Source organism: Caloenas nicobarica, chromosome 1 (assembly GCF_036013445.1).
Source record: "Caloenas nicobarica isolate bCalNic1 chromosome 1, bCalNic1.hap1, whole genome shotgun sequence".
Lineage (NCBI taxonomy): Eukaryota > Metazoa > Chordata > Aves > Columbiformes > Columbidae > Caloenas > Caloenas nicobarica.
Window position 1 is genome coordinate 50,019,064 of NC_088245.1, and position 22,790 is coordinate 50,041,853.

A 22,790-nucleotide genomic window follows, 5' to 3' on the forward strand; every position below is an offset into this window, starting at 1 on the left:
ATATTCCTGCTTCTTAACTTGCTGCTCTTTAATTCTTGTGCACTACCAGCTGGTCTCCGGGATTGAGTAAGGACTATGATCTGTTTGCAGTGAAAGTGCAGACGAAATAGGAACATCCTTGCTTTTTTAGAAAACCAAAGACATAAACCCCAAAGAGCTGCTTGTGGAACAACATTTACCCTGGGGCAGCCTACAACACAACATACCTTCCTCTTTTACTGACAACTTTCTAAAATCCTAATTTGTCCTCTCTCCCCATCCACTCTGCAGTAAGAACAGTGGACATGACATGAGAAAGGATTGAGGACACCACGGATGGGCCTTCTTCACCACCTGTAGATTGGGTTGACCAGACGGCCAGGTGGGACCATTCCCTTACTCTGTTCTCCTCAAGAACGGGTTCAGGTTAAGTAGGACAGTGTAGATACATGGGACTTTTGCAAAACGAGTTTTGGTGAGTGCATTGTGGTAAATACTCTTGTACTGGGGCAGGAAGATATTAGAAGCTGAAAAAGTTGATGGCATGTAAGCCTTGCTTCGGCGTCACCCACTAAATGAGCCATTGAACAGGTCTGGCAACCAGGAGATGAAAATCAACAATATCCTGGCAGAAGGAAAAAGTTTCATGTACACCTCACTCCCCTCCACCTCTTCCCACCGCTCCCTGCTCCCTGCCAGCACCCAAGGGGAAATCCAGGCCCAGCCCAAGAGGGCCTGATGCACAGGGACTGCTTGGTTCTTCCTTCTGGTAGCTAAATATGCAATACCTCCAGCTACTGCTGGTCAATCATGGGCCACACTGTCCACACATGAGGGATGCTGTCAAAGTGTGCTTGGCCAGCTGTTGACAACTCATCCTGTCAATGGCCACTCACATCCAGTGGTGGTTTCTGATGGCAATGGATGTAACCATACTGTGGGTTGTCCAAAACAGCAGTTTTGAAATAATTGCTGTTACTATTTTGATGCTACACCCTGGTGTTTGTAACCCCAATCCTTCCCAAGCAAGGTCTTCATGCATGTCTGTCTCTCCCTCTTCCCACAAAAGCAAGTGGCTGACTGAAGTGTGCAACATCCTCCTTTATCTCCCTTCCGTCACCAGGAAATGTTCTCCCATAGTCCTGGCCATGCTCTGGGGGTTTTCCCACTCCACGGAAGTCTGTTACAGGAGTCAGGATGGGGGTGGCTTGTGTCACCAAATGACTGCCACTCCAATGGGCAACAAGAGCACTCCCAGCCATGCTCTGGACTAAAACCATAACAAGGGCCTTTCTAATAATTTCTAATAACCCTTAGACTGGGTTCCTGTGTCCCAGAATGCTCTCGGGACTGTTTATTTTACTAATATTGGCATAGGCTGATTTTACAGGAAGTACCCCTTTCACAGGAAACGTTTTCAAGTTTACATCAACACCTTAGGTCTTAGGTTTGCTACAGACAGACACACAAATAAAGACTTTCCTAATTTGGGGCCGTGTAGAGGAAGTTTTGAGTATGAGTGCACTCATTTTTCTCTCCATTGATCAATCTGTTTCTTAGTATATTCTGTGCCTCAGAGAAAATGGTTCAGCAGCAACACGTCTGCCCTCTGTTCCCTTATAAAGACTCCTTAAACAAGCCGTACTCATGAATTATGCTATTGCAGTCCTATGAATTATTCTAAGTGTCTTCCTTTTTTTTTTTTTGGTTAGTTAAATAAAAGACTAATGTATCGAGATCTCCAATTCCTCCTGCTTACTGCTGTTGTGTATTGATAAGGATCATGGCCAAAACCATTGTGGCAAAACTAGTTCCTCCAGCTCCAGGACTCAGGAGATGACACATCCAGTACAGGATGAACTGTGATTTACATATCAACGACAAGCTAAGGAGCCACAGCCCAGGCCGGATGGCTGATACAGGAGGTGGGGGATGTGCTGGAGGGCACATAGCTCCATCTTCTGATATGCCCAGCTTGGCACACAAAGGGGAAAATCTGAGACCTTTCAACGTGGCCCAGGACTTGTCCAGACTTGTCCATCTTTTGCAATCACCCCTTCCCCCCAGACTTTCCTTTACTCGGAAAGCTATAAAAAAAGCTCACCTAAGCACCGCTAGGGAAGCCACCACCCTGAGGACCCTCTGCGCACCAGCCTTGCCGCGAGAACCGGACCAGAAACCTGAGGATGCTGCGCTCCTGAACTACAAACCCCAGCATCCTCACCATGGGACACCGGAGGCCACACATCATCATACACCACGCTGCGGAGTCGTAAGAGTGGTCAGATCCCTCACTCTTTTCTTTCTTCCTTTCTCTCTGCTCTTTCCTTCTCTCCCTTTTTCTATATCCCTATTTCTTTGTCATCTCTTATACTTTAGTTTTCCTTCCCTCCCTACTACTCTCTTTCTCTCTTTTTCCTTTTGAACATATAAGAGTAACATCATCTCAGCTCTGCTGTTGGATTCTTGTTAAGTTTCGTATTATAGCTGCTAATGGTTGCCAATACATAGCTTGTTGAAGGACCTTTTGCTGTTAATGTGTTGATAAGTTCTGTGATATCATAAAATACTTTTGCCAAGCCACTATTCGCTGTAACTAATATTCCAAAACGTACTTTTAGTAAAATTCATAATTGAATTGGACCCCTGGAGTGACTGTCTGTCATTCACTTCACATAACCACGCAGAACTGACCCAGAGTTAACTCACACCTGGTCTCATCTGTTGAGTCAGGGCGCGTGTCACGTTCAGAGTTAACTCATCCCTCATCCCATCCGTTGGGACAGGACAACTGCCTGTGCTGCCTGAACACTGAGGACATTTCAGATTCTCATACTGTTTTCCTATTTGTGTCTTCTGTGACCTTATTACAAGTGTCCACAACTCCTCTACCTCTTAGTTTTGTTTCCACATCTTTTTGGTTAATATTGATGATGTGGTGTTATTGGAAAGCACTAATCTTAGTTTAAAGCCATCCTCACAAGTTTAGCTAATGTGTTTTCAAAGGCGTGTTCCTCTTCATGACATGATCTCTGTCTCTGCTCTTTTTCTTAGAATTTTACTCCTGATGGAGGAAACCAAAACCTCTCCCAGTACCATAACCCAAGAAGTCATTCATTAACTTTCTGGGTTGTGCTTGGCTGCTCCTGGGCCTTATTAATCTGTCACCAGGGATAGTGACTAGTAAATGGTGACTAGTGACCACTCTCTCCTTGTCAAGAAGCTATTTATCCTTCTGAGGTTGTGCAGCAATTGCCCTTCTAGCTATTTATCCTTGATACTGTTTTACAATTATTTACACTTCATTGATTATGTCACATACTCTTGAACGCTTTCCAATCTAACTTATGCTATTGGTATTTTTAACCCTGCTTCCCAAGAGATTTGAGTAGGAGGCATGCTAGACTATTTTCTATTCTCAGCTTTCATTGATAGAAACCTTTGGTTGCAGTGTCCAAAAGCTGACTGAAGACCAGGACTGGGAATGTATGGGCAGAAAGGGGGAGAAAGCACTCAGGATTTTTTTGTGTGAATGCATCATTCATGGTAAGAAAATCTCTGTCATCATTGGCTGCAGTTTGGCATTTTTTTAAATCTCTGTAGACTTTTCTTCACACTCTTTCCCAACGCTCCCTTGTTGCTCATAGTTTATCTCCCACTGTCTCCTAATCTGTTAATTTTTCAGCTCTTTTTTGTATACATAAAGCCCTGTCCTTTTGTTAGGTATCACCGGTAACCAAAACCAGTGACAACAAGACAGCCAGTTACACTTTTTCTTTCTCAGTCTCCCTGTGACACCTACTCAAGCAGCAGGCCTGACACTATCAATCACCCACACTCTTCCATATCTTTTCATCCTCAACTACTTTTGCAGCACAAATTACAATTTTTTTCACCATCCCAGGAAATTTTAGGAATGGTAATACTACTTTTTCATTCCCTCAGTGAAGAATTGTTTTCTTCCTCACCTAAATTCCAGAAATCCTTACATCTAGCTGACAAGCAGCAGGTGAAAAAGAAAAAGAAAAAAGAAAAAAAAAAAGGCATGCTGTTCTACAAATTAATACTATGTCATAACATGATGTCATAAGGGGGGAGAAGGGTGAATTAAATTTCACGGGATGCTCGCCTATACCATTTCATAACTTCTGAGCACTGACCTTGTCACCTTAGATATTCTTAAAACAAAATTTTTAACAAAATCTATTAGTCCAGCTGAACCCACTGTTCTTTATTAAAAGTCTTGTTCTTTTCCTGCACAGTGGTTTCCATTACCTTAAAGAAAACAGGTTTTACTGCTTGAATGCACAGAGGTTTGTTCAGATCTTCAACTCTGAACTTGTTTACTCGAGGACACATCCTTTCCTTTTGAATTTTCTGACACCTACCTTGCTCAATCTACTCTAAACACAGATGCATCTATTTTTCTGCCATTCTGACATTCCTATGCCTACTCAGAATTCTCTATTGAATAAAATTCAAGCTGCTGCTTCTCAGCATCAGAAGTTTTACTCCTCTCTACTTATCCAGTGTCTTGCAAGTTATTCAGTCATACCTTAAGACACCTCCTGCTCTTATAGAAATGCAACATTTCATAACAGATGTCCTTCTGGTTTCTACATTTCCACTTAAAAAACCTGAATTCTTTAAAATTCATTTAACTTATTACAACACCCAACTCAGAAGTGGTCAAAGAGCAGTCATATCATTATTTCGTCATATGGACATAAAGACAACTTATAAAAATATATAATCATATGCCTATTAATTTATCTGTATTCTCTAGCTTTTGTGTATTACATCTGCCTTATTCTTTTGAGCTGTATACAGATACAATTTTCTGGAATGTCAGCAATACATAAAAGCTGAAATACAAAGGTCACAGGTTATAATCACTTAGGGATTTCAACACATTTGAGAATAGTAGATTACTACAAAGACCTGAGTAATGGTAGAAACATAGACAGTGTATATCAAGAAACACACTGTTAGACTTTCTGACATTGAATCTGATTTTATATCATTATCAAACTTGCTTAAATAAAATGCCAATTGTTCCAGATTTACTAGAACTATCAGAATCTGATCCAAATGCAAATAACTACAATAAATTTTGGAGAAAAAAATATAGAGGTAAGATACTTGTCGAGATGCGCTGTGTTTCTGAAAGACAGCATGTTCAACAAATTAAATGTGAGAGATTTGGCAGCAAAAATGCAAGTACAATTTAGGTTTCACACAGAGAAGAATCAAGCCACACTGCAGGAAAGCAAAAGTTACTTTCCCCATTACTCTGGTGACACTACATGTGGAATAAAATTTATGTCAGAAAAATCAAAACATTGAAAAACTGGAAAGTGTTTGGAGAACCACAACTTTTTAATGTGTTTATAGGAGGAAGACTTACAAGAAGAAATTAATGGAGCTTTTTTCTTTTCTTTGTTAAGATATGGTTAGAGAAAAAGACTGTTATTCACTGTTATTATTTATGTCCATATACTAGGAAACAAAACCTCAGCTAGTATAAATCTGTGCATTTTATATGAAAACAGAGTAGTTATGCTGATTTATATTAGTGGAGGATAAGGCACTCAGAAGAGAAGCAAAATTTAAATTTATATGAAGATGTAGTAAGAGAATTTTAGTAGAATATAATGAAAAAAAAAACTGTAAAGAACCATTACATTTTAGAGCAGCCTCCCGAGAGAACTGGAGCAATGGAGACTGCTATGACTAAGAAAGTAAGAAGTGTTATAAATTGTAATTATTAATGGTACAGATGAAGGACATCATCAATGTGACTAGGGCTTTTTCTTTTCCTATTTCAAACTTGTGGGATCAAACTAAAAGAACGAATTAGAAGATTTTAAGGCTGTGATGTGTTTTTCTTACTTTTATACACATTTTTAAATGGCAATAAACACCACAGATTTGTGGTCTCTTGAATTACTATCCTGACATTTATACAAACAATAACAGATGATCATGCTTTAGAAAACCATAATGAAAATATTTTAAAACCTCACTAAACAGCACTGTCTGATTCCTGTAAGAAGTGTTGTGCAGTGGCACTGTCATTTGCAACAATCCGAATTCTGACACGTACAATTATAAAAGGAGGGCACTCTCCCCTTGCAACAGTCATGTCATGTAATCATTTATATGGTGTGGTATATTTTTTATGTTATTTTTGATATGCTGGCATTCCACCTGGCAGACTCACAAGTTTGGAAGACATTCTCTATCTCACTCACTCTCTTCCCTCTCTGCCCTTGTAAAATATAACTGTTCCCTACAAAATGGAACAGATGCAACAGGAGACACTGACAGGTTAGCACAGACTTCCAGCTGAAACTTGAGTCCAAATTCTCTCATCGTGCGCACAGTTTATGTGTTGAATCAAACTGTAGGCTCAAGGCTAGCATTAGCCAACTGGCTCAGCATTAAGCAGAGCTTTACTCCAGAGTGCTCTATGGAGATTATGACATAGGAAGAGGTGGGAATCAATCCAGCTGTCCCAGATCCTGGAAGAGAATTTGGACTACTCTCCCCTTGAGCAAGAAGATGGGCGGTCCATCCTTCTGTGCAGGGCTAAATTCAAGAGGTGCAGTCTGGGAATGTACAATGAGCTGGACTCTTCAGGGAAGAAGTGCAGAGGAACACTTTGACAGATGATCTCAGGTGAGCACAGCAACCAGCTACTCAGTCCTGTCGAGACTGTGGCAGTTCTAATAGACTGGTACCCAAGAACCTCATTCAGGAGACAAGGGGAAATGTAGGCACACACAGTTTATAAATATCCAAACTTTTCACCAGCAGGTGTTGCTGATTATGGTGCCTACTTGGAGAGTACTCGAGCGAGTATTCACTTTTTGTGAACCTTTGGGTGAGTGAAAAAGGGAAAACTGGAAGCAGGACCACCTATGGACTGTTGGAAGTCTGGTGCTGGGACAGGTTAAGATCTACAGCTGCAACTGGGGGAGTGTGGCACTGGGAGATGGGGAGATTTGAGAGCCTGGAAATAGAAGAGAGACAACTCTCTCAAAGCAGTGGGGACAAGGCAAGACGTGGTGGTGACTAGGGAAGGAAGGTGATATGAGGAGTTGAAGAAGTGTTGGTGAGGACATATGTGGGGTCCAGAAAGAAAGACTGTAAGTAGAAGAAAATTGAAAGCAAGAAATATGTAAATGAGAAGAAAGCCAGAAAGAAGGAAATAGAGTTGTCTGTGCCAGAAAAATGGGATTTGGAAGAGAAATCAAGGGTGAGAAAGAGATAGGAGTGGTCCTGGCTTCAAGTTAGAGAACACATGAAAAAGAAAAGAGACCATGTTTTGAGTGAATGGGCAGAAATATATGTATTCAGAAGAGACATATATTCTGAAAGCCTGCAGTGAAGCTGGCATGGACTGAGTCTCTCTCAGTCCTGGTAATGTTTAGAATTAGAATGTTTAGGCCCAATTTTGCAAGTTTCCCATAATCAGAATTTCTAAAAGTCACTGACAAAACAGATGTATAAATTCTCTGTTTGTTATTAATAAATTACTGTATCGTGAAGTTCTTATTAAAAATCTATCTAATATGTTTATACAAAAAACATAAAAACAGAATGTCGCACAATCTGCTTTGCTATACTCTTGGCCAGAGTTAAATAAAATCCCATAATGAAGTGGTTCACTTCTAGCAACACAGTTCTGGTGGCTATACAGTAGATGCTAGTATGCATCTTAAAGGTTTCCTTTAGTTTTGCTACAAAATGCATAGCTCTGTATGAGCAGAATGATAACAGAGGTACAACTAAACATTGTTTTAATCTCTCAGATGGCTAAATGAGAGATCCACAGAGTCATAAGTACTTTTACAGTTTTCTGTCCCTTAAGTCATTTCCAGGGAGGAAAAGCCAAGGATGATTACATTATTCTTCACACTACTAATAGGTGTAACTTCCTCCTCCTCTGATATCTGGAGGTTATATATAATATTTTTGTCATTCCTATCTTAAGAGGAAGGAACTGAAGTAATTCCCTGCACTGACAACATCAGGAATCTTAGTCTACCCTCCCCAAAAGAAAGTTAAAGGGAGAATCTGTTAAAATTCACCTTAGACATCTGCACATATCTGAAAGGAAGCACCTATTTTATTCCTATCTAAATCTATTCCTAAAGGTGGATCTTTGGTCTTAAAAGTATCATACTGTTCTTAAAAAAAAAAAAAATTGCCTAACTGGCATTATGCTTCTAATTTTTTGTCTTGTATCTGTTCAGTTTACAAATAATAAATGTTCTTGTAATTATGCCAGCCTTGCATACTCATTCTGAAATGTCATACTGTGGGCTTTCTCATGTGTATATCAAAGAACAGGCGCAAACACATTTTGAAGTTAGTAGAAATCTACCCACTGAAATATATTCAACATCTAAATCCTAGAATTTTCAGTGGATTATATACGTTTAAATAATCCCAGAATTTCACAGTGGAACATGATTATTTTTTTGTCATGATGCACACGTTAAATATGTGTGCATGTGTCTGTCCCTTAGGACCCAATTAGATCCAACTGTCCAAAATAAACACAAAAAATAGCCTGACATACAACACAGATGGCAGTGTATTGATGTGATACATGAGCTAGCTGTAAACAAGAATCAGAACGTACCAAGCCACAGTCACAAGATACAGCGCAAACCACTGTATTTTGAATGTCAGAGATTTAACCACCCTGAGTGTCATGCCAGACGGCTGCTGGTATCCTTTAGAGATGCCTTGGCTGTCATCACACAGCTCTGCAGCCTGGGGTGCAATCCAATCCATAGCCCCTCTGTAGAGGAGCTTACAATTGCAGGAAAGCAGCATATGAAGAGCAGAAGAAATGATAATATGTCAACATATTATTTTATGTTCAAATTTATCTTTCAAATTTTCAGCACTAAGCTTATAAATCGAGCACTTAATTTGCAACAGTTATAGAATCATAGAATCATTTTGGTTGGAAAAGCCCCTTAAGATCATTGAGTCCTACCATTAACCTAACATTGTCAAGCCTATCCCTAAACCCTGTCTCTAAGAACTTCACCTATGCATCTATTTGCTTTGACATTAAAATCAACATTAGTTCCAGATATGCAGAGATCAGATGCATGGAGTAAGTGTGCTGTTTTTACAGTCTGATTTCAATTACAAATCTCTCCAACACCAGCCTCCAGGACTGTATTTCTGTGAGTTATACAAAATAATACAATATATTATTACCAATATCTTAAACATAGTTATGTAAAACAACATAACAAATGTCACTGTAATTCTACAGTAACATTAGGATATCTAGAACTGAAATTTGAAAACAAGCTTTTAAGCTTAATCAGAAAAAACCCCACCATAGTCAGTTTGTAATTCCACATCTCATAGTTATGTTCACAGTGCCATTCATTGTTAATTACATTTTCAGTACTCTCTATTCCTCTCTGTCTATGAAAACAGACATCACAGAAAGACATGGATCTCTAGTTATGACATCATCACACTAAAAACCAAGCCCAGCTTACTAGCAAGACTGATCATACAATTAGCTGGCTGAAAACATGCTTCTCACTAGAACCAAGCTCTCCTCTTTGACCCCTTTTTCACTCCCCACAATGTCAGAGCTCACACTTCTCATCTACCAGGCTCCTACTTCCCAGGTCTGCCCCAAGCCCTATGCATTAGCACTGCCATCCCCTTCCTCTCAAGCTGTTTCCTCAGAATCACCATGACGCTTCACAAATTCCTCCTGCCTGCCACATAAAGCCCCCTCACCATGCCCCAGCCTAGGAAGGTCTCCACTTCTCCTCACCTCCAGCAGAGATCTGTCCAGTGAAACCCCTGAAACCAAGTGTGCAGCTCCCAGCAGCAGAAGACAAGCGCTTCCTAGGAGGCCACCGAGCACAACAGCTACCTCCATCCCTTGCTGACAGGTGGGATTGCTATGGCACAGCCTGTTCCCTCCTGGGATATGCTTGGCCAGGTCAGGGAATTGCAGCATGACAAACCATTTCTTTCTTCTCAGAGGAATTAGGCAAAAAAAATCCCTTGTGAGGTTACTGGTACTAACGCAACAACAAGAGAGAAATGTGATCGCTATCTGGTATCTCACATTAAAAAAAACCAAACAAACAAAAAAATCCAACTGATTGACATTTAAGCAAACTTAATGTTTGTTTGAATTCAGAATTCTTTTGTGTGTTTTCTTAACTAAAGATTGTTCCCCTCTCTGTCAGTTTGGCCACACTTCCAAAATGAAAATAAATCTAATCACGCTAAGAGATTTGAAGTTTTTTAATGCATCTGCCCATTAGCTTCCATTTTTTAACAATTGTATACTACTTGCATTGCAGTCATTAAAAAAGCACTAGGAAGGTAGCTTACCCAAAAACTAAAAAGCTTTCATTTCTGGCACCACACTGCAAATTGAAGTTGTAGAACATTACATTAGGGGTAAGCAATCAAGCTAATCAAACGAAAATGTTTCAAATGTTTCTCATAGAGATCCTGACAGCAAACTGGTCTCCTATATGAATTTCAAATCTCAAAAGAAAAGAGGCTAAAGCAAGCCGTTTTATTATACAGAAGAAGAGAAGAAAGATACCAGTGAAGCCAAAGATCTATGTTCTCTTTCCACCACACACAAAGATCCAATGTGAAACATTTGGAAGTAGGAGCAGTCAAAATCAAAGAGCAGTCATCCAGATATACAATATACAAATCAGCAGTTAATGAGCTTGTATGTAGGCTTATTACTCAACAGCTCTGTACTTCAACCAGGGACACTACAGCCGACGATGCTTTGAATGCAACCAGCTTATGTCCTTTTCTTAAGTCGCTTGAGTGTTCTTTGGTTGAAGCCCCATTCATCAAGAGAATTGTCCACCATGAGCAGGGGCAACATGCACTATTACTCCTTGAGTGTTGAACCCTCCTGAGGGAATAGTGGGAAGAAAGAAGTTTTGGTTAAACTCTTCTCTCAAACACAGCTCTGTTGTTGGTAAGTAGCAGCAGCTGCAGTAGGCTCTTATCCAATGTGGTCCAGCCACTGAAACTGGGAACATTAAAAAATTAACTAGTTTGTTTTGTTGTTTTTTTTTTTTTTCCTAAAAAGAGAAAGGTCAGATTCTGTAGGCAGTAGGCTGAAGTAAAATTCAGAGAATGCTGCTAAGAAGATAGTACATGGTGGGAAATAAGACAGATCTGATATTTACTTGCTGAGCTTCCCGTCTTATCTAACGGCATTTGTAAACCATACAATCCTGCTTTGGCTCCATTTTCTGAAGTAAGTTGTGGGATAGGCAGTTAGCCTACTGTGATACAAAAAGACATGAGTTCCAGACTTGGCAGCCAGATACATCACATCCTGGGCAAAAATCTGAAGATTTCATAATCATCTGAGTTGCACAACTTCTGGTGGTTTTCTCATAACTTGTCCTTTCATTCAAAAAAAAGGTCTTATTTTTTCTTTTCTAAAAAAATAATATGCAGTGTAAACCACTGTAGTGCCAATCCCTTCACCCAGATTTATTTTAAAATGTTTTCTGCCAACTGCAGATACAGGGAAAATAACTGTGGTGTCTCGACAAATATATCAGTTCTAGCAAGGTTGTGAGAGAATGTGGAAATTGGGGAAAATTCCAGTTTTATTAAGCAGGTAAGAAAAAACATAACTAAAGGCAAGCTACTTTTGGAAACTCTTGCAAAAAAAAGAAAAAAGTTCTTTCTCCACATCCTATTTTAAATAGCTGAAGAAGAATGTTTTTAGAGCAATAGGACTAGGAGAGTGTTAACATACCTATGTAGATTTATTTTTCTGTGTTACAGACTTGGAACATATTTGGGAAAAAGATGAAGCTGTGCAGTTTACCTCTTAAAGAAAAATACCAGTCATTATTAATTCTGTAAGAAACATTAAGCAAAACAAGCTGATGTACTCTGTACTGTATGTTCAGTCACCAGTGAATCACATCCCATATTAATAAAAATAGTTAGAGGTGGCCAACACTACTCACACAACTGTTCGTTAGTTAATTAGAGACAATGGTGAAAATTGCTATTTGGGTGGATATCACAGTTCTTTCTAGAGTAAATTCAGCAGGTTATTTCACAAGGTCAATCATGGGAGATAAGAGAAGATTTATAAAGAGAGGGTAAAAGTAGATATAATAAATTCATTTGAAAAACGTACACTATATATTATACATTTTGAACATATGTTACTAATTATATTAAAACAAAATTATTCAGATGGAATGCAATGAGGCAAAAGGGCTATAACTATTTTAAAGAGTCTCATGAAGATTCCTCTAGGTTAGGTGAATCCCTAGGGTCCAAGCAGCTTGTGTTATTCTGTTCTTCTGACATTTATTAGCATATGCCTGTGCAACAGAGTCTAGCCAGATATACTAAAGCATTTTAAAAATAATTGCCTGTATGTTTCACTCACACTCTTAGATAGACACTGATGCAGTAGATTGTACTACACAGAATCATTTAGCCTATCTCCAGCCTGGAGCTTAGAAGGAAGCTCAATTCCAAAACAAAGAATTCTAGGAAAGCTTTTAGGGGAAATAATGGTACCGAAGAAACTGGACAAAAATGTTGTTTTTACTCTCTGGAGAGATGTTCTATTTCACTTCAACTCAGATGTCTTCGTCATGATTTACTGTCAAAGAACACCTTCATGAAAATGACCATGATATGCTTTAAAATATTGGCAGCAGCAGCAGCAACAACAACTAAAAAAACCCAAACAAAAATTTGAAAAAACCCACAACCATAAAAAAGTAATTATGACTGTGGTCAACTCTGAAATGAAGAATTACCTAAGAGTAATGAAGCCTGCTAAAAAATATGCTAAAAGAGGTAGCTAAAAGATGAAAAAGAAGCTGACTAAAAGAGTTAAATCTCTGTCAGCAGCATGAGCGCAACTTAGAGACTATACCGAAGGTAAAAAGGATATGCATACTTCCTGTCATGAAAGACTTGAGAAAAGCAAAAGGAAGCCAGCATGGCTAAACAACAGCGCAAGAAAGATTAGTAAATGCAAGAAGGCAAGTTGGAAAACATTGAAGTGGTGTCCAAATATGGAAACTAGAGAGGATGAAACTTTGGTAGGTTAAATATAAAAACAAGGCAAACCAGAAGACCACTTGAAGAAAGTTTGCAAAAAACAACGATAAATATTTTTTCAAACATATCAGGCACAGGAAGTCTGTCAGTGAGTCCAAAGAGCCAGCAGATATTCAGGGGATAAAAGGAGCACTCAGGGAAGATGGTGCCATAAAAAAGAAACAAAATTAATCCTCTATTTTTGTGTTCAGTGTAGATGCATGTGAAAAAGCTCTAAGTCCAGAAACTTTCTTTACTGGGAACTCATTACAGCATCTAACTCAAATTTGAGTGTTGGTAAAAGAGACTTTGGCAAAAATAGATAAAATGGTAACAGCCAGGACTGGATTTCATTCATCAAGAAACTCAAGGATAAAACAGCTCAGTTCATAAGTGTGGTGTGCAGCCTTTGAATTAGAAGTGCCTGAGTGTCTGTGGACTGGAAGGGGGCAGATGTGATGCCAGTTTTTAAAATGAGTTCCAGAACAAACCCAATGAGCTAATAACTAGTAAACTTATCATCTCGACAAATTGGTGGTAATTACAGCAAAGAACAGAATCAGCACACACACACATGAACAAATACCATATACTGTAAAAGAGCTCAAGGCATTATTGAGAAGGGAGGCTTTGCCTTAAAAGCATTCTTTGAAGGCAACAAACTTGTTCATCGGGGAAATACCGCCACTGCAGTCTACCTGGATTTCCCAAAACTGTCCAATGAGGTGCTTCATCAAAAACTCTTGTGGGTCTTAGAATAAGACAGAGCATTTACTCATTCATTAAAATAGGATAAAGATAGGAAACACTCAGTAGCATTAATTTGATCCCTGGAAAAAGGTCTACATGTCTGCATGCTGGGACTGTGCTGCTCAAAATTTTAGAAAATAGCAAGGTGATAGTGTTTCCTGAGACTCTTACATTATTCAATGATAGATAGATAGATAGATAAGATAAAGATAAGCATCAGCTATGAAGTGTAGAAAGAAAGCAGGAGCCATAGTGACTGGATGCTAAAAGGGTAGATAAGATTTAGTGACAACCAGTGTAAAGTGCTGTGCAAAACAAAAAAGCTAATGACCGGTACTCCACAGGAATGAGTTCAAGGATTACAGTAGATGTTTCTATGCTCAGTACCTAGTAACCATCAGAAAAACAAACAGTGTTTAGAAGTATTATGAAGAAAACAGACAGCATCATTATGTCACTGAATAGACTGTACCCTCTTCCTTCCAACAGAAGGTGTCAGCAAATAAAACTAGTGATTGACTGGGTCAAAACAAACAAGGTAATGTAGCTGAGCTATGAAACTTTTTGCCGCAGAATTTTCAAAGAGTTAATGAAACACAAAATGATCAAGGGCTATTAAAAAAAATTATCATCCCTGACACAAATTTAGGCATTGAGCCACAAATTGCTGGAAGGCAGGAGAGTATTCTGGGGAAGTAATACTGTAGGCTCTCTCTACTTCTCTATGTGTTGTCATGGAGAAGACTTAGGACAGACCTAATTGCAGTCTTCCGATACCTAACAAGAGGCTACTGAGAAGATGGAGGTTGGACTAGAGATCTTCTGATGTCCCTTCCAACCTGAATGATTTTGTAATTCTATGATTCGTTAAGTTTCGGCACTACTGGAGACAGGCTACTAGGCTAGTTGGGCTGTGGTCCAATCCAGTATACCAATTCTCATACACATGTATGCATTAAAATACACGCTTAGAAACTCAAGGTCAAACTCAACCTCAGTAGCAACTCACTATCTTTGCAAACCAAATGATGCCAAGTGTCGCTTATATTTGCAGCTTCAAGAGATAAAACTGGCTTCCTGAGTTTTACCTTCATGCTTTCAAAAAGCCAAAAATATTTAAGTCTTCACAATTAATAGAGATTAAAATATCATATCTGAGTAATTTAAAAGAAAATCAGTATCAGAGAGAAACTCATTCATAAACTGAATATTTACTGGGTTTTGGTAAATAATGAAGACACCAGTTTAATTGGCAATTTTAACGTCAGTCACAGGACTGACATATTACTGCCAAAATGTGACATGTTCAGGAAGAATGAGCAAGGAAAAATGGGAGAAGGTAGTCTACTGTAAATTAAGACTGTTCTATGTTGTATAGATGTACAAAATTTTAGAGGTATAAAATATATTATCTGATGAAGAGCTGAGAATGTGAATGGAAGAATAACCACAAATAAAAGTAAAAGAGAAAAAAGAATATGTACACTGTCAGCACATGAGACTACTATAGCTATTTTCATTTGAAATAAGTTGGGGTTTTTTTAATGCAGACTCTCCAGTAAGATATTTCAATACACTCAGGCTCACTTTTTTATCTTGGAGGTAATTATTAGCAGGCTATTGCTTTAGAGACTAACAAATAGAGGAAGTAGTTGAAAATAGGAAAATGGACAATCATTTGTATGCAACTGATCAGAAAATACTGCAGTACCACTCTAAAAAGAGCAAGGAAGGGAAAGAGTGAAAGCAAAGAAAAAAAATAAAAGGCAATAAAACAGATGTTATAAAATCTAATTTGGGAATGTGTGGTTTCGTTCTCATGGGAAGGTAGAGGAAGGGGAAAGTAGTAGGAAAGCAAGCACTTACTGAAGGAAACCTTATCAAACACACAATTAATCTGAGACACAAAGAATAGAGGAGGAATGGCTTTTGCTTCATTAGGCACAACTGAAGCAGAAACGAATCGTACAAGAGGTGGAACCTGACAAAAGGCACATCAGAAAGAAGTGGTACAAAGGAACATCAGAAGTGCATGGGGTAAATCAAATGCTATTGTTGACATTGAGAAGCAGCAGGTGAGGGGAGCTGGATGAGAAGAGAAAGGAGTTAGCAGGAGTGCTAAAAGACAAAGCAATGTGGCGTTAAAGGAAGGCAAACAGGGACTGCCAGAGTTTGAATCTCATAACTCCCAATCCTACAGAAAATTGGCTGTGCAATATAAGACATGGGACAGGGAAATATTCAGCATCTGTGCAGAAAACGCAGGCCTGGGCCATATAAAGGATCCTTCGTTTTTCTGCCATTTCGGGATTTCTGCCATTTTGTGTAGAAAGAGAATACAGTCAGATTTTTTAAAAACACAAAGCCCTTACAATATCTATCAAATCTGAGTTTGTGTAAAAACAATACTATATAAAAGAATGTTAAATAAAGTATTGAGCTATTCTACTTAGAGTTTAGATATAAAGGTATATAGTTCTTCTATAATGTAATTTCTCTGCAGTTTTTCTCTTAGTCTAGTGATAATTTAGAAATGTAAAGAGTTGTCTTGGCTCTCAGCTAGAACTCTATTGAGAATGAAAATGTGCAACAAGTAAGACTCCAGCAGTTTCACCTGCCTTGTTGTGGCCCTCATGAGTGCCTACCCAGTTCTAGGAGATACTGATACCACTCTTACTTCTGTATGCGTGTCACCAACATCAAAGGCTGCTACCCTTCAAAAGAGAGGGAAAGTATTCACCATGACCTAAACCAATGACTCATCCATAAGGAGTTTATATTGAAGTTCACACCTGGACTGAGTGGTCAAGTGATAGAAAATGTTACCAGTAAATTCATCAGCTTCTTCATAAACTGAATAATTACATCACTTTGCATAAATTAGCACAGTTAAGGTTCAAATAAAGAAAGCAATATTGCATTGGAATACACCTCTTCTGCTTCCAGAGGTGTTCACAGATAGCATTAATGTTCTTTCATTCATTTTACAAAAAACACAGGGTGCTAAGTCAAACACTATGAAGAACATGCGAGAGCAATATCTCCTTTCCTTAAATGATTAACTGTTCTAGGAGCATGATGTGATTTTTTTCATTGAAATAGATTACAAAAGGCTTGTGATTCTCTGATTTTAAAATCACCGTGAAGCTGTTATCTAAAAGATCTAGTTAGAGGAAATACAATTCGCTGGGCTATATACATGTCACTGCTTGAAATTTTATGCCATATGTGATACAGTATGTGACTCGCTTTTCATCTGTACGTTGACTGTAATGATGAAAACTCTATAAAACATTATATAGATAAAATACATGTAAAATATATAATGTATAGTATATAAAATCTGTAGCATACAACATGTAATATTTAACATTTATTATGATATATAATCACATGAATTATATAAAACAGGTCAAAAAGATAAAAACTTTCAAACACAGCAGCAAACATTGCCTAATTAAATACATAGCGTAGTATGAGAAACAAGTGGGAAGACTGCAAAAACATCTGGAATTTGTTCGCTGGAAAATTTGCTCACAACAGAAAATCAAAACAAAGAAGGAAAAAAACAAAAAAGAAAAGGTTAAGAGTGAGGTTATTCAATCCCATCTGGGTTTCTCTTTTCTTTTTTTTTTTTCTTTTTTTTTTTTTTCTTATGTGGGCTATGTAATCACAATTCAAAATAATCACAGAATCACAGAATGGTTGGGGTTGGAAGGGACCTCTGGAGATCATCTAGTCCAACCCAGTTACATTATAACAGAAGTAATGAAAGAAAAAAAAATCGTTTGTTCTGTACATGTTTAATACATTTGTATAACTTTACATATAATTACTTTCAAGATAAGGATAGAAAAATGGCATTGTTTGTATAACTATTCAGGAGTGAAGCACCAGAGTTATGGAGGAACCAAGCAGCAGAGCCTAATTATCCAGTCAATAAAAATATTGTCTTAGAACTTATTGTCTTTTATATTCTGTGACATGGATTTCTTCACTTTCATCACTTTGAGCTCAACCAATAAATGAGATTCAAAAGGTATATAAAGTCTATGCCTCTGGGGTTTTTTTGCCCACTGGCAAGTACAAGAACTGATCAAAGCTAAAGCTCCAATTGTGCAACGAAGGAAGAGTGTCTGAAAATGCATCTGTTTTGTGGAGTGCTTTTTGTTTCCCAGGAAATGATGGTATGAAGCATGCACTCCCACCAAACAACTCCATAAAATATAAGCCTCTAGGTGTTCCCATAGACATTATCTACCACAGACTAATTAGCCTTTCCTCCTTCTAGCTCTGGGCTAGTTCCATGGAACATCTTCAGAGACCATAAATCTCTCTTCAGGCAGCTAAGGCTACATATACATTAACAGGTAGTTCAGCAAACAAAAGCAGATTGCCAGACTGAAGCTGCTGATACCCCTGCATCCACATTATGTGTTTCGGGGCCTGTCCTTAAGACTAGATCTGTCTGATGCCTTGAACTGAACATCACCATCATGCACATGATTCATAGCTGCTCCAAGGGATGGTCAGTGGTTTGGACTGCTACTAAGGGTTAGAGCACATCTGTAAGTTCATAGGGAAAGCTTCTGGTTTCATTTCACACAGATGGAAACTAGTACACATGCACGAAACTTGCTTTGAACTTGCTTTAGAAACCAAGCCAACGTGCATTAAATGGGGATGACTGAAACTTACTTTCTCAACTGCACTACTGTACTGAATCAACACATTCATACACACAAAGCCTACATCCAATAAAGGAGTGTAACTGGTCTTTTCATCTAGCTGTGCATATGATAAAATTTCTGTTCACAAAAACCTAGCTCAAAACTTTGATTGTGCAAGCAAAACTGAATTCTACCTTTATCTTCAGAGTGGCAAAATTTGCCTTCATATGAGAAACAGACAAACTCCATTGAAACCGCCCTTCTGGATGGTGAAGGTAAAGCCCTGCTGAAAAGGCTGGTGTGGCTGCAATGCAGCCATCTGCAGGGGAATAGAAGAGGACATGATTATGGCTGGGAATCGCTTGGCTATCTGTGCCTTACTTTCCTCCTCCCATTGCTGGAACTCCCTACTACTTTCATGACCTCTCCTCCAGCACAGAGGGGACAGGGTAGAAGCGACTGACCAGACAAGTGCAGGGTCATCCCTGCAAGCAGCAGGGATGTGGCTGACTATTAACAGGAACGAGAAAAGTCACCCAGTCCTGTCTAAGGAGGACAACATCTGTAGAATCACTCCACTGTAGCAAGCTGTAAGACTTTTCCTCTTGTTAGCTCCAGGCCCCTATCCCTTAAACAACTGGAAGGGTGTTGCCTATTCCCCTTAACTTACTGCATGATATAATTCAGTGCTGCTTAGACTGCAAAAGCCACCCTGCAGAGAGCTGCCTGTGCTGTGGAAACAAGGCACAGGCAGAATTAACGTGGGGTACATCTGAATTGGCCAAGCAGGAAACCGGGAGAACGATTCCAATGCTGTAAAAGCTAATGGAGTGAAAGCTCCAAATCTCCAAGTCACGCAACTCAATTTGTGTTAACGGGCTATAAAAATTGTCAGACTCATATTGCTGCCACTGTCAAGGAAGACAGACAGGTGATAAAGGCCAGCTGTGTGACAAAATTATTGTAAATGATGGAATGAAAGCTAGAGGAGGGAAAGACAGCATGGCTATAGAAAAGTTCTGTTTCTCAGGTTGAGTACAATGATTAGATAAACTTATAATTTATATGTGAATCTTTTTCCATGTCAACTGCCCTAATGTTTTCTTCACTCACAGCCTTATTTAGGCAGTAATAAGACAAACAACAAAATGTCTTTCTCAGCACTTGACTTCCTCTATTCCCCAGACCAAAGTTAGCTTAGCACTTACAGGTCTAACCTTGGCTAAAATTAAATTGGAGAAGGTCTCAGAAAAAAAAAAAGAATGTTGTTAATCCCATCAAAGTGCTTAACAATAGCCTAAACTATTTTTAAAGCACTTGTTTAAATTTTAAAGCAGTAAGGGATTAAGAACAAACACAGGCATTTCTTGTCTCCCTTGCGTGTAAGTAATTTTAAAGGTCAAGCATGGCTTTTTTAGTCCTTGAAAAAGCCCTCCACATTTTTGAAAGTTAAAAAGCATAGGCCAGATAATCAGCTAATGTAAATTATCAGAGCTCAGTCACGGTCAATACCAGAGACCAATTTACACTGGCTGAGGTTCTGGCTGCTGTTTTGTAAAATTCCAGGAGAAAAAGATTACAGCATTTTTAAAGAAATATATCCTGAAAGAGGAGATGCAGCTTTCCCTGTTTGAGCCAGAGGGAATGAACTCATAAGTACCATAAATCAAGACAACGAAAACAGGCAGTTAAAGTCCAGTTCTTGCGACAACAGGTATACTGTTTATTTAAGTTTGCAATAGAAAGCCAGGCTGTACATGCACCTGGGTAGGAGCTCTCTACCAAGGCAAAAAACCAAGCACCATACTTTTCAGATGCCATTCCATTCATTCCAGTAAGTGTCTTGACTTAAAAGCCATTAGAAAAGAATCACACATGCCTCTGGCACAATAGTTCTCTCAAAGGACTTTAGAAGCCCTGTTGATGTCCCTTGGACAGAAGAAGCAAGTCAGCAGCTTGGAGTTCTCAAGACCTAAACCAGGAGTTTCCTAAAGCTGACTTTAGAATATGACACTAAGAACACTGTTTTCGTCATAACATGTACAAACTGTTTCTTCTGGAATATCAGAGAAGAAGTTTGTCAGTTTTTAAAAAAGAGTTATAATTCACCTCTGAAATGTCTTTTTGCTGATTCTTGCCATGATGATGAAAAACAGCAGAGTGGTATTCTAGACCTCTCCTTCCAGATCTGCAGCTAGTGGATATCTGAAAGCTGCGTAAGACCTGATCCAAAGGCTAATTAAATCAATGATATACCTGATCACTAGAGGAACAAAATCATTATTAGCAGCCTAATCCTGATTCCATGGAAATCAAGGAAGCAAATTTTCAATGGGAACAGCATCAAATACTTATGCTACTTTTTAGACCTTTACTGAATAACTTTTAAAGTCTTTTCAGTAGGTACTATTTAACTTAAAATTCCTCATGAATAAAGCATCTTGCAAGACATAGTATGAACAAAATTAGTAGCTCCTTATTATAAAATTTTGCTATTAAAATCAGACTCATAATCATTTTCCCAGTGCTTCACAAGAAGACATTTGCAGATCTAGGAGAAGGATTCCTGAATCTGTCTTTTCTTCTGCGCTCCCATGCTGTAATCACTGCAGAGTGTAAAGAGCATATTCATGTAAGAACACTTTATTTTCTAAATATGGACAACTGGTTATTTTTCTGAGTGAATTTCTGAAAAGAAATGATCCTTCTTGGGTCTTCTATTCTAGGCTTAAGTCACAATAAATATGTTTTCCTTCACTTTTACTCTCCCATTTCAGTGCATGTAAATAACAGGTAGGTTGTAGCAAGTTTTTAACTTACTTCTACACCAGAACTGACTTGTAATCACAATTCAAGAACCTAACACGATAAACACTTCTGTGATTACTGCTAACAGAAGCTGAATAGTAACAGAAGAGTCATATAACGATTACTCCCAATGAGTAAAAGTCAAAAAGTATAGGGACAGATACGTGTGCTGGTTTGACTGAAAATGAGTCAATTTTCTTTGTGCAGTTAGAAATCTTTCTTTTTCATAGCTAGCACAGTCATTATTTGGACTTAGTTTGAGAACAAGAAATAACACCCCAACACAGAGTTAATGTTTTTAATTGCTCTGGTCTGAGAGCCAAGGACACTCTGAGCGCTCTGCCCACAGGCGTGAGGCATCAAGGAAGGGGGGCATGGATGGGGCAGAGCTTGACTGACATCCAGATTGATCAATAAGAGTATTCCAAACCCGTTAGCATCATGCTTCATATTTAAAGAGAGGGGGGATCTTCTGCTCTCTCTCTCGGGTGTTCTCACTCTTGCTCTCGGGCATTTTCTCTCTCAAGCCGGGGGAGTTTGGTTCAGGACATTTAGTTCAGCCATTTGCCATTTTGCAAAGGCCTCTGGGCTTTTCTGCCTTTTCCCTTTTTTTTTCCTCTCTTCGGGACCAGGGTGCTGCTTCCTGGGACTGGCTGCTTAGTGTGGACGGAGTTCATGAGGAATTGCCTTGAGTATCTTTTATTTCTGTTTTATATATATATTTACTAGTAGTGTATTAGTATTTTGTTATTTTATTAAACTATGTTTATCTCAATCCAAGTTTCTCCCTTCCCTTTTCATTCTCTCCCCTATCGGCAGGGGGAGGGGGCAGGGGCTAGTGAGCGGCTATTGCGGTTGTATTGCTAGCATGGGTTAAACCACAACAATATGCATACTCCACTCCTGGTTGTTTGAGAGGTTTCTAATTCCACATTTAACAGCAAGCAGCACCAAACATTAAGCTGGTCTACACGCTACATACAATGAGTCTTTCCTAGCAGATAAGTCCTCTGAGATGAGCATGAGGCTGGGTACTGGAATTTAGGCCACCTGAATATAAGCCATCAATAGAATTATTTTAAATGTCATGTTTTATTATTTCGCATTTTTAAAATTCAAATAATTTCTACACCAGGATCAAAGTATAGGATTCAAAAACAAAGATACAAATATCAACATACAAGCAAGACTTAAAATGCATTGGTTTAATGATCTTTTGCAAAAGGGCACTCTTTCTGTGCTCAGAAGGCATTTCAAACTGCATTTGACACACAAGGCAATTAATTATTTTTGGCGCATTTATTTTATCATATTCCGCTCTGTGACATCCAATGTAGAAAAAAAGCTGCTTGTTTAAAATTTATAAAATGCTGGGGTTTAGCTTTGCTTCCTGGGGATTCCCATTCTAGGGTGACTATTCTCCTCTGTTTTTACTCTGTTCAAAACCACTAATAA

General features: G+C 38.7%; 1 long non-coding RNA gene across 1 annotated transcript in view; it reads left to right on the top strand.

The window, feature by feature from the left end:
* LOC136003243 (uncharacterized) overlaps positions 1-2,548 on the top strand; it is a 45,786-nt gene extending 43,238 nt beyond the window's left edge. The window contains exons 2-3 of the long non-coding RNA XR_010608046.1: positions 271-361; positions 1,692-2,548. This is a non-coding gene — a long non-coding RNA (uncharacterized LOC136003243). The remainder of the gene's footprint in view (positions 1-270; positions 362-1,691) is intronic.
* The last annotated feature ends 20,242 nt before the right edge of the window (positions 2,549-22,790 follow it).